This window comes from Labeo rohita, chromosome 5, assembly GCF_022985175.1.
Source record: "Labeo rohita strain BAU-BD-2019 chromosome 5, IGBB_LRoh.1.0, whole genome shotgun sequence".
Classification (NCBI taxonomy): domain Eukaryota; kingdom Metazoa; phylum Chordata; class Actinopteri; order Cypriniformes; family Cyprinidae; genus Labeo; species Labeo rohita.
Window position 1 is genome coordinate 43,599,718 of NC_066873.1, and position 16,140 is coordinate 43,615,857.

Here is a 16,140-nt window from a genome sequence, read left to right on the forward strand (position 1 = left end):
CCATCATGTCTAAAAAAAAAAGACTATAAAAATTACTTTTAATGGTGCTTTTAATGTATTATTGTAGTGTTTCTTATTGTAGTTAAGAATGTTTAAAAGTGCAAAAACTATGTATTTGTAAATTGATTTCAACAAATGGTTGGCTGTGATTGTGTGCTGTTGCAATTTCATATTCTATGTGCACAGACGTGGCTTGTCGCTGGAAACTTGTCAAGTGGTGATCAACTGCAAATCGTCGCCTTTGATATGCTTATATGCCATCGATATAGGCCATTCTTGCTATTCGAGCAAATCTGAGGAGGTTTTATTGAAGGGAACTGTCGTCAGAAAAGTTTCAACCTTTATCTGTAGGATGCCCAATATAGCAGTGTTTATAAGCACAGCACTGCTTTGTGTTCAGATGTCACTGCTGTATTTCTGCTTTTCCATAAGCGCCACCTACTGTCAGAGAGCGAATTTGCATTTTCATTCAGCCTGTTTGCTGTTTTTTGTTCCTGACCAATTATATACAGTTGAGGTCAAAAGTTTACATACACCTTTCAGAATCTGCAAAATGTTAATTATTTTACCAAAATAAGAGGAACCATACAAAATGCATGTTATGTTTTATTTAGTGCTGATCTGAATAAGATATTTCACATAAAAGATGTTTACATATAGTCCACAAGAGAAAATAATAGCTGAATTTATAAAAAATGACCCCATTTAAATGTTTACATACGCTTGATTCTTAATACACCTGAATGATCCACAGCTGTTTTTGTTTGTTTGCTTGTTTAGTGATAGTTGTTCATGAGTCCCTTTTTGTCCTGAACAGTTAAATTGCCTGCTCTTCTTCAGAAAAATCCTTCAGATCCCACAAATTCTTTGTTGTTTTTTGTTTTAAAGTGTATTTGTAAGTGCATTTGAACCCTTTCCAACAATGACTGTATGATTTTGAGATCCATATTTTCACACTGAGGACAACTGAGGGACTCGTATGCAACTATTACAGAAGGTTCAAACACTCACTGATGCTCCAGAAGGGAAAAAAAAAAAACATGCATTAAGAGCCGGGGGATGAAAACTTTTGAACAGAATGGAGATGTGCACATTTTTCTTATTTTGCCTAAATATTATATTTTTTCATTTAATATTGCCCTTCAGAGGCTACAGAAGATGTTTACATGTTTCCCAGAAGACAAAAGAAGATCAATTTACCCTGATCTTAATGCATTGTGTTTCCTTCTGGAACATCAGTGAGTGTTTGAACCTTCTGTAATAGTTGCATATGAGTCCCTCAGTTGTCCTCAGTGTGAAAAGATGGATCTCAAAATCATACAGTCATTGTTGGAAAGGGGTTAAATACACAGAAATGCTGAAAAAAACAAACAAAGAATTTGTGGGACCTGAAGGATTTTTCTGAAGAACAGCAGGCAGTTTAACTGTTCAGGACAAACAAGGGACTCATGACAAACTTCTTTCAGGTAAGAACACGGTATTAAGAATCAAGTGTATGTAAACTAAAACGTTTTGGTTTTGTCAAAACTTACATTATTTAAACTGTAAAGTTGTTTAAACAATAGTTTTTATGGTCATTTTACCATTTAGGATGTTACCATAGATATTGGTGTTGCTTCAAAACAGCTTTGCTACCTGAACATGTACAGTGATGCACAAAATGTAGTACAGATAAGATGTCATCACTGAAATGATGACTAAAGGTCTTTGTTGGATATCTGTTTGGTGCAGGTGGTTGGAAATGATCTGATGTTTATTTTTTCTGATCCCCATTACATGCTTTTGTTCATGAATACAAGATGTCTAATCACTTTTGGCTGCGTATTTAGTTTCATGTCATTGTACATTTAGCTGATCTGTACGCTTGCAGACTCCAGTATGTACTGTAGAACTTGTAAAACTTCCTATGGAGGTTTATGGTTCAGACATGATCTCACTCCCTCCTGTCTGACGGATAGCCTGATTGATGGGACACACAGGTGAGCCAAATAAAAAAGAGAGGTGATGTACTCTGCTGAACTTGAAAAGCTCTTCCAGCAGGAGCATGTTGCTGTGTTTCAAAGCAGTGCCCATGGGAGCTTGCGATGCAGTCTTCATTATGTCCGTCTTAATGCCAAACCTTGTGACCGGCTTCGTCTGCATCAGTACATTGTTCCTCACTGTTTGGGATTCCTGGGAAGTGATCAGCAGGAATGCGCACTTTACTTGAATGTTCGTGTTGCTGCAGTCGCATTGCAATTTTACAAAAGAGCAGCTGCTCTCATCGTTTGCAATTTCAACACTATTTGTTCTTGTAAAGCTTGTAGAGTATATGTCATGCTTTATTGAGGTATCCATGCCTTGTTTCCTTTGATTTAATGCATATAATAGATTGTCTAACAAATTATTTCTGATGTTGATCATGATTCTAATGCATTATAGTCTTTTTTTAATGATTAAAATATTTAATTGTTAAATATCATTTATTGTACCTGTTTATAGTTCACAATAAAACATAACATTTTAAGTTGCATTATAAAGCATTATAAATGACTTAATTTTATAAAGTGGATAGTTTTAAACTTCTGACTTTAAATTCTAATGAAATCCGTCTTCTGCTTCTTATTTCTTTATTATTAATAAGATCAATTATATTTAACTGTTTAACAAATTAATAACTAATATATGAATAGTTATTTATTTACTACATATTTAACAAAATATAATAAAAATTAAAATAGTATTGTTGTTGTACATAATTACATTTTATTAATAATTATTATTTAACTGTTAAATATATTAATTACTTAAAATATGAATAAAGCTATATTATTATATTTAACAAATATATTCATATATTAATGATTAAAAAATAATAATAATAATATTACATATGCAAATATCTACATTTTATTATTAATATTATTATACTATAACTAAAATAATAAATCTATATTATTATATTTAACTAATATATTAATGATTAAAATAATTATAATTATATTATGTATGTAAATATCATCTACATTATTATTTTTCTTATTCTTATTCTTATTCTTATTACACCATAGCCAGTTCATAGTTCATTCAGACCACTTTTTTAAATGGTAAATTCACATTGATATATGCTTTGGAAATACTGCATAAATGACACGTTATTGAGGTGTTTTTAATTAAATGGCAGGGGATTTGAATGATGGAGACATTAAATATTCCCGAAGTTAGAGCTGGTGGTCTGAGTTTTTTTGGGTGAAGGGCCAGAATCTGAAAAAGTACAAGTGTGTCCAACTGTTTCAACGACCCCTGCAGACAAAAAAAGAGACGACTAACACAGAAAATGCCCACACACATTCACAAGCTCTCTCTGCTCACCTGTCAGCACAAAGACTTTTTTTCTACAAGCTCCTTTTCCAAAGAGACTCTTTAGCTAAGTATCTGAAGTATCTCTTGTTTTCTCATAAATGAAGCAACCCAGAAACATAGTAACACCCTGGAATATTTTGCAGGGGGTCATATTTTGTTCAGAGAATGTAAACAATGAAGGAGGTCAAATTGGCTGTCATTCTGATTCTCTCATTCTGGCTCTATCCATAACAAGATTACTGACGGACAGGCTGATGGGTGTTTCTGTTCCCACTGACTCAAACATTTGTCCTGCTGTGTGGTCTCTCACACACTTTCATGTGTCAGTCACTCTATCAATAGCATTGTAAGCCTCAGTAAGTGAGATCACAATCCGCCCGGTGCTTAGGGAAAACAAGGAGACGGGACATGGTATTTTTCAGCATGAAAAGATTTATGTTGAAATTCCACGGCTGAACTGAACTCCTGGGAATCACTTGCAATTTGAACCCAGCTTTGCAGCTTGTCCTCGCTTTGTTCGGTGTAAATCTGTTGATGAAAACAGCAGCGCACTGCATGTCTACAGTAAATCTGCCTCATGCTGTTTTGGACCACACAAAAGGATTGAGAGTCTTTTAAAGGTATAATTCACCTAATAATGAGAATTTGCTGAATATGTACTCCCTCATGCCATCCGAGAGTAGCATTACATCACTTGCTCACCAGTGGATGTGAATGGGTGCCGTCAGAATGACAGTCCAAACATCTGATAAAAACAACTCAATAATTCACAAGTAATCCACACCACTCCAGTCCATCAGTTAACATCTTAAGAAGCAAAAATATTCATGTTTGCGAGAAACTAATCCATCATTAAGACACTTCTGGCCAATTTTAGAGGTCATAACCTATAAAAACGCTTCTCCCACTGAAAAAGTGCATCTTCTGTTGTCACGCACATCGAAATTTGTTTAGAGCTGTTTTGGCTTGTAAACAGTGCTTGATCTGTGCAGATTTCTCTCCCGATTCAGGCCAGACCACTTTTTCACTGGAGGATATGTTGTGGATTACAGACTCGTAATTTAGCTGAAAGCAGCTTTTGAAGGTAAAAACATGTTGCTGATGGATTTGTTTCTTAAAACATGCAGGTTTTGGCTTCTCAAGATGTTAAAGGAGAATGTCTTTCTGCCTTCAGTCGTAAAGAAATTATGGTTTTTGAAAGCATTTCAGGATTTTTTTCATATAATGGACTTCAATTGTGCCCCCAATTTTGAACTTCCACAATGTAGTTTAAATGCAGCTCCAAAGGGCTCTAAACAATCCCAGCCGAGGAAGAAGGGTCTTATCTAGCGATCTAACAATCTGTCATTTTTTTCAGAAAATAAAAATGTGTGTACTTTTTTAAGCACAAAAGCTGGTGTAGCACAGGTTCCGGCATGTGCGTTCACTACGTACTGTTGAATCAGGTCGAAAGGTCAGGCCGAACGTAGGAAAGTGCAAGTAAGTCAAACGCTGTTTACAAACAAAAAGGTACAACGTGTCGGACGATTCTAAAGTTGTAGGAGAAAATAAAATGGACCTTTTTTAGCCGGAGTACACAGACGATGAACTTAGACATGATTCGTAGTAGTGATGGGAAGTTCAGATCATTTTACCAACTCAGACCTTTGAGTCTCGTTCAGCAAAATGAACAAATCTTTTTTGAGTCATTTTATTAATTTTAACAAAATCAGCATCACGTGACAAAACCCAAAGACTCGAAACAGGTGAATTAATACCAGTACAGAACTTAATAGGATGTTGCGCATGCGCGACTGAACGAATCACTCCCCGAGACGATTCGTTCTTCGCGAGTCACATCAAAGATTCGTTCAAAATGAACAAATTGTTCAAGAACGACCTGTGGACCCGCATCCAAGAGCCTGTGGTACGTGAGCTTTTGTGCTTAAAAAGTATACTTTTTTTTTTTTTTTTTTTTTCCTGAAAAAAATGACCAATCGTTTCGCTAGATAAGACCCTTCTTCCTCAGCTGGGATCGTTTAGAGCCTTTTGAAGCCGCATTTAAACAACATTTTGGAAGCTCAAAATTTCTTTACGACTGAAGACAGAAAGACATGAACATCTTGGATGACAAAGGGGTGAGTAAATTATTTGTAAATTGTTGTTCTGGAAGTGGACTTCTCCTTTAACTGATGGACTGGAGTGGTGTGGATTACTTGTAGATTATTGTGTGTGTTTTTATCAGCTGTTTGGACTCTCATTCTGACGACACCCATTCACATCCATTGGTGTGCAAGTGATGGGATTTCTCTAAATCTGATGAAGATTCGTCTACATCTTGGATGACCTGAATTAATAAATGGCAAATGAAACTGAATTAAACATGACATTTTAAAGTAGAAATACTGAAATGGTACTTAAAAAAACAAAACAAAACAAAACAAAACAAAAAAACAACAGTGTTGTAGAATACTTTTTTAATGTCAGTATTAGAGCTTTCTTTGTATAGAAAAGATCAATGTATGCAAAACATCTGATCTTGTGTACCATGAAAGAAATATAATCATATGTTCGTAATCAAAATGTTATATTTGGAACAACTTAGGGGAGAGTAAATGATGACAGAACTCATTATTTTGTGCACTGTTCCTTTAAGAGTTGCCTTGAGTCAACATGATGTAACACATTCATAATGTGAAATGTTTAATGGGATGATTAAAATGGGATATAAAATGAACAAAATAAACAGGAGTTAATTTGATCCATCTTGGATTGCTAAACAGCAAAGTTGTTTCAGAGGTAGAGTGAGTTATAAAGTCTTTGTTGATGACTAAGAAGACTGTCAGTGTTTTTTTTCTTTTTGTTTTTTTTTTGCGCTGTTGAATCATTTACCGTAAGACCAGAAACATATATTAAGAAACTAAATAGTTGATGGTGCATGCAAAGGAACAAGCAGTGTTGTCTTTGCCAAAGCACTGCATTTGTCCATATGTTTTCCTGCTTTCTGTTCCTCTCAGTAATAAATAAGGCTAAACTCAAAGGCAGAAGATCAGGACGTGCTTGTAACGCAGGTCATGATGTGAAGCTTAAGCATCACTTCCAGTTTTGGATTGCGCAGCTTTTCCTTCGATGTTCTGCCGATGGGATCATAATTTGGCAGCAGATGCTGTTTTTAGCCTCAGCTGTAAAACGGGATGAGGTAAGAGCTCAGAATTACAGTAAATCAAGAAACATTTAGGAAATCACACTGAGAAGCGGACATTGTCGTAAAGCATCGTTATTTTCTTTTTCCATTTAACGCTGTGGGCCAGTGTTTGGCGTCTGTTTCAGAGATGTGTAGTTTAGCCCCTTACCTAACCGGACGTGGTTAGTGTTGGTGGTCCAACTGGCACCACAGGGGTGAAGGGAGATCTGGTTAATGTCCTCTTGAAAAGTCTTACCTCCTCCCATTATATTATAAATTATCCAACATGCATGATGGTATAACTTTTAAATTTAGCTTGTATTTTTGTATTTGTATTTTTATTTTTAATGTTACATTTTAAAAACCACAAATGTATTTTTTTATTTATGTTTTATTATGTGATTTTGTTGTTATTTTTTATATTTCTTAATATTATAGTTTATTTTATTATTATTATTTGTGTTTTATTATTATTATTATTATTATTATATTTTTTGAATTAATTTAATGCAGTTGAAAATTCTAAAGGAGCAAATTGTTTTTTGACAACTAACTGAAAAATATTGATATTTTTTGTCTAATATTTATATTAATTAATTGTATTTTATTTATTTCAGGTTTAGTTCACTTACTAAAAAGTTTTTTAGTTAAATTTCCAAATAATAAAATAGACCTACCTTTCAAAGCTTTGGGGTTAGTGAGATTGAAATTAGTACTTTTATTCGTCAAGGATGCATTAAATTGATCAAAAGTAACATTTGTAAATGTTCCAAAAGATTTCTGCATCAATTTAATTCTGTTCTTTTGAACGTTCTATTCATAAAGGAAATTTGTTACATTTTAAATAAAAATCTGTCTGATGAAGAGCCTTGAAGCTCGAAACGTCACCTTGTGGTGAGAACATAAATAAATATTTTTTTTTATATATTTCTATATTTTTCTTTCTGGAGCTATGGTGTGTGCCTACTTTGTTTTTTAAATAACCACAATTTTTTTTTATATATGTATATATATATATATATATATATATATATATATATATATATTTAATATGTGATTTTTGTTGTTGTTGTTTAAATATATTTCTAAATATTGTAATTAATTTTATTATATATATATATATATATATATATATATATATATATATAATTATTTTCAGTTGGAAATTTTTAGTGCTTCGGCTTAAAAACAAAAACAAAAAAACAATTAGGAACAAATTGTTTTGATAACTAACTACAAAAAAAGTTGATGTTGATGTCCATCTAATATTTATATTTAAATTTTGTATTATTTTAGGTTTATTTCAATTACTACAAATGTTTTTAGTTACCAAATTTCCAAATAATAAAATAGACCTACCTGACAAAACTTTGGGGTCAGTAAGATTGAAATTAATACTTTTATTCATGAAGGATTCAGGATGCATGAAACTGATTAAAAGTAACATTGGTAAATGTTGCAAAAGATTTCTGCATTAATTAAATTATGTTCTTTTGAACTTTCTATTCATAAAAATAATCAGTTTCCAAAATATTATGATGCACCACAATTTTTAACACTGATAATACTCATAAATGTTTCTTGCGCAGCAAATCAGCATATAAGAATGATTTGACACTGAAGACTGGAGTAATGATGCTGAAAATTCAGCTTTGCATCACAGAAATAAATTACATTTTACAATATATGTAAATAGAAAATAGTTACTTAAAAGGGTAATAATTTCTCCAAATTTAGCTTATTTTACTATATTTTTGATTGAACAAGGCTGCATTTTTTTTTTTAATTTCTTTTAAAAAAGTTTTTACTGTATTTTTGATAAAATAAATGCAGCCTTGATGAACAGATTTTTTCAAAACATTTTGCGACCCCAGACTTTTGAGCTTTAGTATATAAAACATAGTTTACATTCTTTAGTAATTATATAAGTTTTTAATGTGCTCAGTGACCCCATAAGCCATTATTTGTGACGTCCTTCTTCTTTATAAACTGAAGCACAAAAAGGGGAAGACGTCTGTCATCAGAACACTCTAGAGGAATGTCAGAGCTGAAAGGAAACTCGCCAGGACCTTTATTTTTATAGGATGACCCTTTCCCTGTGACCTGTGATCAAAGACGCTTGTAAAACAGCAGTGTGTACACACACCCTAATGAGCTGCTTTCTGTGTCCTCTGTCTCTTTCTCGCGCTCTTTTCATGTTGAAGTTCAGTCTCTTAAAACGCTCAGGCCAGTTGCGTTAGTCGTGGCCTTCAAATGGTTTAGTCATAAAGAAACTCTGGGTTCGCACATTTCAGCTTGAGCATTGTTTGGATGAAGTGGTAGACCGAAATTTACCAACCAGTTCTGTTTTTCAGTTTTGACTCTGTTTTTCCTGCATTTTCCACCATAAAAGTGGAAATATAATGAGAGTTTTGTATACCATTCAAGAGTTAGATGGTCAGTCTTAAATTACAGAGTTTCTCTCTGCATACAAACCATCCAAGAAAATCAGAAAAGTTTCTTTGTGTCCAGTGGAACACTGTAATTAAATATAAAAAAAAAAGTTAAATAAATAAATAAATTTGCAGTTATCCAATTGAGTACATACACAGATATGCTGTGCTCATTTCTCTTTTCCCAAATCAGTAATATTTCAAATTAGATTTTATTTTAATTTTAGTAATTTTGCTGTGGGTGAGGGTTTTTGTTTTTTGTTTTTTTGTATTAGTTTTCAAATTTTTTTTAAATTGTTTGTTTGTTTTTTTACATGTCTATATAATTTAGTATTTAGTTTTGGTTATATTAGTGCTTCAACAACGTAAACAAAAATAAGAAAAGTTGCCTTGTCAGCTAGATGATATAAAATACGCCTTTTTTTTTGTATATTTTATTTCAATTTGTTTATTTGTTTTTTTTTATTATGTTTGTTATTGTGTTTATTTATTTTTTTCCAAGTAATGAATTATTTTAATTATTAAATTTCATTACTTTATTTGTTAAATGTATAAATAAAAAACATTTTAAATAATAATACATTAGTTTTTAAAATATAATTATATTTATAATTAAATATTTATAAATATTTATAATTCAATTTAAGTATAATTATAATTCAATATTATTAGTTTGGGGATTTTATTGTTTTTATTTTCCAAAAACAAAATTTATATTTAATTATAATTATATTTATATTTAATTATAATTATTTAAATATTTATAAATATTTAATTATACATATAATTATATTTTAAAAACTAATTTATTATTTTAAATGTTTTTTTTTAATTCATAAATTTACCAAATGTCTGTGTAATTTAGTATTTAGTTTTTATTTTAGTGCTTTAACAAAGTAAACAAAAATGAGAAAGGTTGCATTGTTTTGTTGTGTATTTTATTTTTAATAATATATTAGTTTTTAAAATATAAATATATTTATAATTAATGATAATTTAAATCTTTATTATTAAATGTAAGTATAATTATAATTAAATATAATTCATTTTTGGGTTGTTTTTTTAGTTTTTTTTCTGCAGAACTAATTATATTTAATTATAATTATATTTCTGTCTAATTATAATTCTTTAAATATTCATAAATATTTAAATGATATGTAAATACAAATATAATTATATTTTAAAAACGAATGTATTATTTATTTATTTATTCATAAATTGTCTGTATAATTTAGTATTTAGTTTTGGTTATTTTAGTGCTTGAACAAAGTAAATAAAAATGAGAAAGGCTGCCTTGTCAACTAGATGATATAAATTGCACCCTTTTTGTATTTTATTTATTTATTTATTTTTTTCAGTTTGTTTATCTGTGTTTTATTTTTTTCCAAGTAATGAAATCTTTTAATGATTTTATTAATTTATTTGTCACATTTCTGAAACATTTTAAGTGATATATTTTATTAAAAAAATAAATAAACAAATAAAGATTAAATATTTTGTCTGTTCAGTTGCATGTTATGCGACCATTAAGCAGAACCATGATCATACGAAAGTGTCATTAAATTATTGAAATATCACCTCAAAATCTTGAATGCTTCAAGTAAATCTAAGGGATTTGGCTAACAAAGTTTGGGAAGCCCTGATCCAAACAGCAAGCCATTGTCTTAACTGAAGATCATAATAAACATTTCAAATGTTTAATGTACAAAAAGCTTCCAGCGTGATCCGAGAACATAAAGCAACGTCCATAAACATACTGTCTGCACATTAGACACGGCGTATACATTCTTCCTCAGCAATTACACGCCTTGTGCTGTGTTTATATTTTGACTGTGAGCTTGGCTACTATTTTACCCAAATATATGTCATTTTTTATAGTGCACACTCAAGCATGTTGGGGATTGTTTTATGAGTTGGGTCTCCTGGTTTCTGTGGACCGTCCTCTCTAAATCTCCTCCATGTGCTGAGACCATCATACTCGCTTTATTTTTATTGCCCCTCAACCGGAGTCCCAGTCGTCTAATGGCGCTCGTGGTGCGAAAAGCGCAGTAAAACCCTTACCGAGTAGACCTGGAGACTGGCTCCTTGTTTCACACCAACAATCAGATCTCCATCTTTTATCCAGTGTGAAAATCAAAGGTCAACCACCTGAAATTACCTTTGGCTCTTTATTTAGCAAGCGCTACTGTGCCTGCTTGTTTTTTAATGGTGAGAAAAGCATCCAAGCATGATGTCAGCTCATTAGCCAAGCATGAGCCCAAACAAACCTGTTATTACATCCATCTTCATCGAACACTGCTATGCTTCATGCTGGAAATGCTCGAGAGATCAAACCGTGACCATTATGCCTCCAAACTGGAATTAAATTGCCCCTTGGCTCATTGGGCTCCACATGCCAGGCTAATTCATTGCATGTGGGTTTTTGGGTTAATTTGTTTGTTTTTGATTCTTGCGCGACGCAGCTGACGGGCGGAAAACCTGTGACCGATCACAGGCGCTTGGGCACAAATGGTTGCTTAGAGTCAACATTTGTGCCGCTGACCGTTCCAGAGCGGTTTCGCTCCCTTGACCCTCGTAACACACACTCAAACGTTCACTTGACAGCTCAGACTTATTACCTCAAACATCTCACACTCCTTCCCTCCCCTGTGGAGTCGTAACACTCCGTCAATCTGCTGTAACTTGTCGTCGGCACCGTTACACTATTGCGCTCAAATGCGCACACCTGTATCGATGGAAATAAAGCTTTGATTAGACTACAACACAGCTCCAGTTTAAGTATGAAATCTTTAGGACTGACCACTATTGTGCAAGTGATGAAATCCTGACATCATGCTTGGATGGTTTTCGCACCATTAACAAACAAGCAGTCACAGTAGCGCTCGCTAAGTAAAGAGCCAGAGGTAATTTCAGGTTGTTAACCTTTGATTTTTGCATTGGATAAAAGACAGGGATCGGATTGTTGGTCTTTAAAGACTTTTAAAGCATTTTATAGCATCTAAGCTGAATAAATGGCAGTAAAGACATTGCAAAATGATATTAAGTTGTTTTCCGTGCAGGAAAAAACTTTGTGTCTGCTCATGTCTGTTGTTGTCATTTCTAATCTAAGGCACGTGAGATGAAACAAGCATCAGAGACTTTGCTATTTTACACATTCATGCATGTGCATTAGAAATCAATAGCTCAATCCCTCTTTTTTTTATAGCGAAAAATTATTTATTTTGCGAAGGAAAAAGTCTGAATTACGAGACAAACTCAGAATTGCAAGGAAAAAAGTCAGAATTGCAAGATATAAAGTTGCACCATTAACTTTAAACCATTAAATTGTTGGTCTTTGAAGACTTTTAAAGTGTTTTATAGCATCTAAGCTGAATGAATGTCAGTAAAGACATTGCAAAATGATATAAGTTGTTTTCCATGCAGAAAGAACTTTGTGTCTGCTCATGTCTGTTGTTCTCGTTTCTAATCTAAGGCACGTGAGATGACACAAGCGTAAGAGACTTTGCTATTTTTTTTTTTTTTTTACATTCATGCATGTGCATTAGAAATCAGTAACTCATTCCTTGTTTTTTATAGCAAATTATATGCACAGTGTAGAGAAAAAGTGAGTGAAGATTCACTTTAATTCAAATCAGTTTGTGAGATCTAAACTCGCAATTGTGAGGGGAAAAAAGTCAGGCTTGTTTTAAATTGGGAAGGAATTGCAAAAAATAAACTCAGAATTATGAGGGAAAAGTCAGAATTGCAGAATAGAAACTTAGAATTTTGAGAAAAAAAGTCAGAATTTTGAGGGGGAAAAATAGAATCGTGAGGGAAAAAGTCAGAATTGTAAAATATAAACTCAATATTGCAAGGAAAAAAGTCCAAATTGCAAGATAGAAACTCAGAATTGCAAGGGAAAAAAGTCTCGATTTTGAGACATAAACTCAGAATTGCAAGGAAAATTGTGAGGAGAAAAAAGTCTGAATTTCAGAAATGCAAGAGGAAAAAGTCAGAACTGCAAAAAATATAAACTCAGAATTATGAGGAAAAAAGTCAAAATTGTGAGGGAAAAGTCAGAATTGCAAAATATAAATTTAGAATTGTGAGAAAAAATCTGAATTTGAGGAAAAAGTGAGAATTGCAAAATAGAAACTCAGAATTGCAAGAAAAAAAGTCTGAAATGTGAGATGTAAACTCGGATGCAAGAAAGTCCAAATTGCAAGATAGAAACTCAGAATTGCAAGGGGAAAACGGTTTTGTAAGTTTTGTTTTGTCTCAGAATTTTGAGATATGTACTCAGAATTCCAACGAAAATTGTGAGGAGAAAAAAGTCTGAATTTCAGAAATGCAAGATGTAAACTCAGAATTGCAAGGAGAAAAAATTCATAATTGTAAAAAATATAAACTCAGAATTTTGAGGAAAAAAGACAAAATTGTGAGGAAAAAGTCAGAATTGCAAAATATAAACTTAGAATTGCAAGGAAAATTGCAATGAGAAAAAGTCTGAATTGCAAGATAGAAACTCAGAATGGTGATGAAATAAATCTGAATTGCGAGGCAAACTCAGAATTGCAAGGAAGGAAGTCTGTATTGTGAAATATAAACTCAGAATTGCAAGGGGAAAAAAGTCTGATTTGCGAGACAAATTCAAATTTGTGAGGGGAAAAAGTCTGAATTGCAAAATATAAATTCAAGAATTGAAAGGAAAAAACGTTGAAATACAAACTCAAAATAGCAAGCAAAAAAGTCAGAATTTGTGACATTTAAACTCAGAATTGCGAGGGGAAAAAAGTCTGAACTGCGAGAGAAAGTCACAATAACCTTTCTTAAGCTTCCATAGATTTCTAGCCACATACAAATGTCAATTTGTTGTTTTTTTATTAGTTCGGACTACAGAAAGCTACATGTATTTAAATCCATTATGCCAAATCGAATTCTCTTGTTTTCTGCCAGAGTCATCTGGTCCACCAGCTAATCAATTAGTATAAATAAGTGGTGTGTGACTATCTGTACATGTGGTTTAGCTTGTGTTTGCTGTTGTTCTGGGTGAATCTTTTAACGTTTGTGATTGTCAGGATGAATTAAGGGTGATGAGCTGCATTCTTACAGACCCAAAGCTCCCGGCCACAAATCCCGACAGCTGTCAGCTGATGTTACACAATTCCCACTACAGTCCCACGAGTCCTCTTTCCCTCCAGACGAACCGCTGTAAACGGAGGGTCACATCTACCTTATCCGCGTGTGGGATGTCCAGCTGGAAGCACTGAGCGCTGATCTGTGTATGGTTATAAAAATCAAGCACAAATGTACAACAATTAGAAGCTGATCTTTTGGAATGGCCCGCAGAGCTGAGTTTACACGGCCTGTCATTAACAAGCTTTTCCCAGCGGAGGAATGACTGCATGCAACGTTATACAGATTAGCGTTAATGAAGTTTGTATGTTGTGAACATGATGATGTTTCGTTGCGGTGTAGCCGTCATGTTTAGACTAAATAGTTTTGGGATGATGGCGCTCGCAGCTGCGTGACTAAACTATAAAATGACTGAAAATTAAGCCAGGTTTTGTAATGCATAACGTAGCTTTTTGGGGTTTTTTTGTGTCTGTTTTGGATTCTTTAGTTACGTTATTAATGACGGCAGTCATATAATCCACTTTTTTATTGTCCCAGTTATTCATTCTTAGGAGCAGGTACCGTACTGATGAAGGATTATTTTAAGTTCTTTCTCAAAAGAGTTGACTTCCTTTAGTTTCTTTAGAGGATTTGAAGTTTGTGTAGTGATTGACAGGTGCTGCTGGTGACCCCTGTGACCCTCACTGTGTTTCAGCAGAAACTTTGAGCAATTGAGGAAAATCCTACACTTAATTTGGTGTTCCTAGTCCACAATGACCACCCTTTTAAAAATTGCTTGTGTGAAAGTGATTTTGTGCCTCTTCAGGATGGCACTATAATGCGCCATTCACTTGCAGAATGCAAGCTTTTAGAGGATACATAGGTCTGAAGCAGTGAATTCAGGTAAAGGTTGCAGAGCCAATGGTGGTTTTGTAGGCAAACATCAATGCCTTGAATTTTATGTGAGCAGGTATTGGTAGCCAGTGCAAATGGATGAACAGAGGTGTGACATGCGTTCTTTTCAGCTCATTAAAGACTAATGTTGCAGCCACATTCTGGATTAGAGAGCATTGCAATAGTCCAGCCGAAAGAAAGGGCCTGGTCTTCCTAATGTTGAATAAAGCAAATCTGCAGGACTGGGCAGTTTTAGCAATGTGGTTTCAAAAATTCAGCTGATCATCAATCACAACTTCAAGGTTTCTGCCTGTCTTTAACCCTCTGGGGTCTGAGGGGGTTTGGGGGCCCTGGAGAAGTTTTGACTTGCCCTGACATTTGTGTTTTTTTCCGTATCTTAACATATTAATGGCTAAAGTCTGATTACGCTGTAATCAGCACAAACTGGGCTACAATAATATGTGAGCAGCAGGAATGTACATGTTTGTGTTTTTGAGAAAACAACCTTTCTGTGTGGTTAGTGAAAAACTAAAATGTTTAAGTCAGTGAAATAAGGCCATAAAACACATACAGAACATTTGTTCACTTTTGGATCTTGTAGCCTAGAGTTTTTGCTTCAAAATGACGTCATCCTGCCCATTCATTCACAGAAAACAATTTATTGTTTTTAACTTTATTAAGAGATGATTTGTGTTAGAAAGGCCGTATGTGAGGGACTGACAATTTCCATGAATATTTAGTGATTCAAACCTGAGAGACAAAGGGCCCTCCCATAATGAGCCATATATCAGCAATGTGTCTGTGAAGCAGGTAAGAAAGAATGTGAGGAGAGTAAAATAATAGGGGTTTATAACAGTAGCCCGGTTTCCATCCAAAGTCGCGAAGTCTTTGAAGTAAATTAAATAAACTTTCCATTGATGTATGACTTGTTAGAATAGGACAATATTTGACCGAGATACAACTATTTGAAAATCAGGAATCTGAGGGTGCAAAAAAAAAAAAACAAAATATAGAGAAAATCACCTTTAAAGTTGTCCAAATGAAGTTCTTAGCAATGCATATTACTAATCAAAAAGTTTTGATAAGTTTTGATATATGCACAGTAGGAAATTTACTAAATATCTTCATAGAACATGATCTTTACTTAATATCCTAATGATTTCTGGCATAAAAGAAAAATCAATGTATTTTTGGCTATTGGTACAAATATACCCG

The 16,140-nt window shown here is 33.2% G+C and overlaps 1 protein-coding gene across 5 annotated transcripts in view; it reads left to right on the plus strand.

Annotated features, from left to right (window-relative positions):
* The window catches only part of LOC127165467 (ras-specific guanine nucleotide-releasing factor RalGPS1), a 159,409-nt gene that overhangs the window by 96,424 nt on the left and 46,845 nt on the right, over window positions 1-16,140 (plus strand). The window lies entirely within an intron of this gene.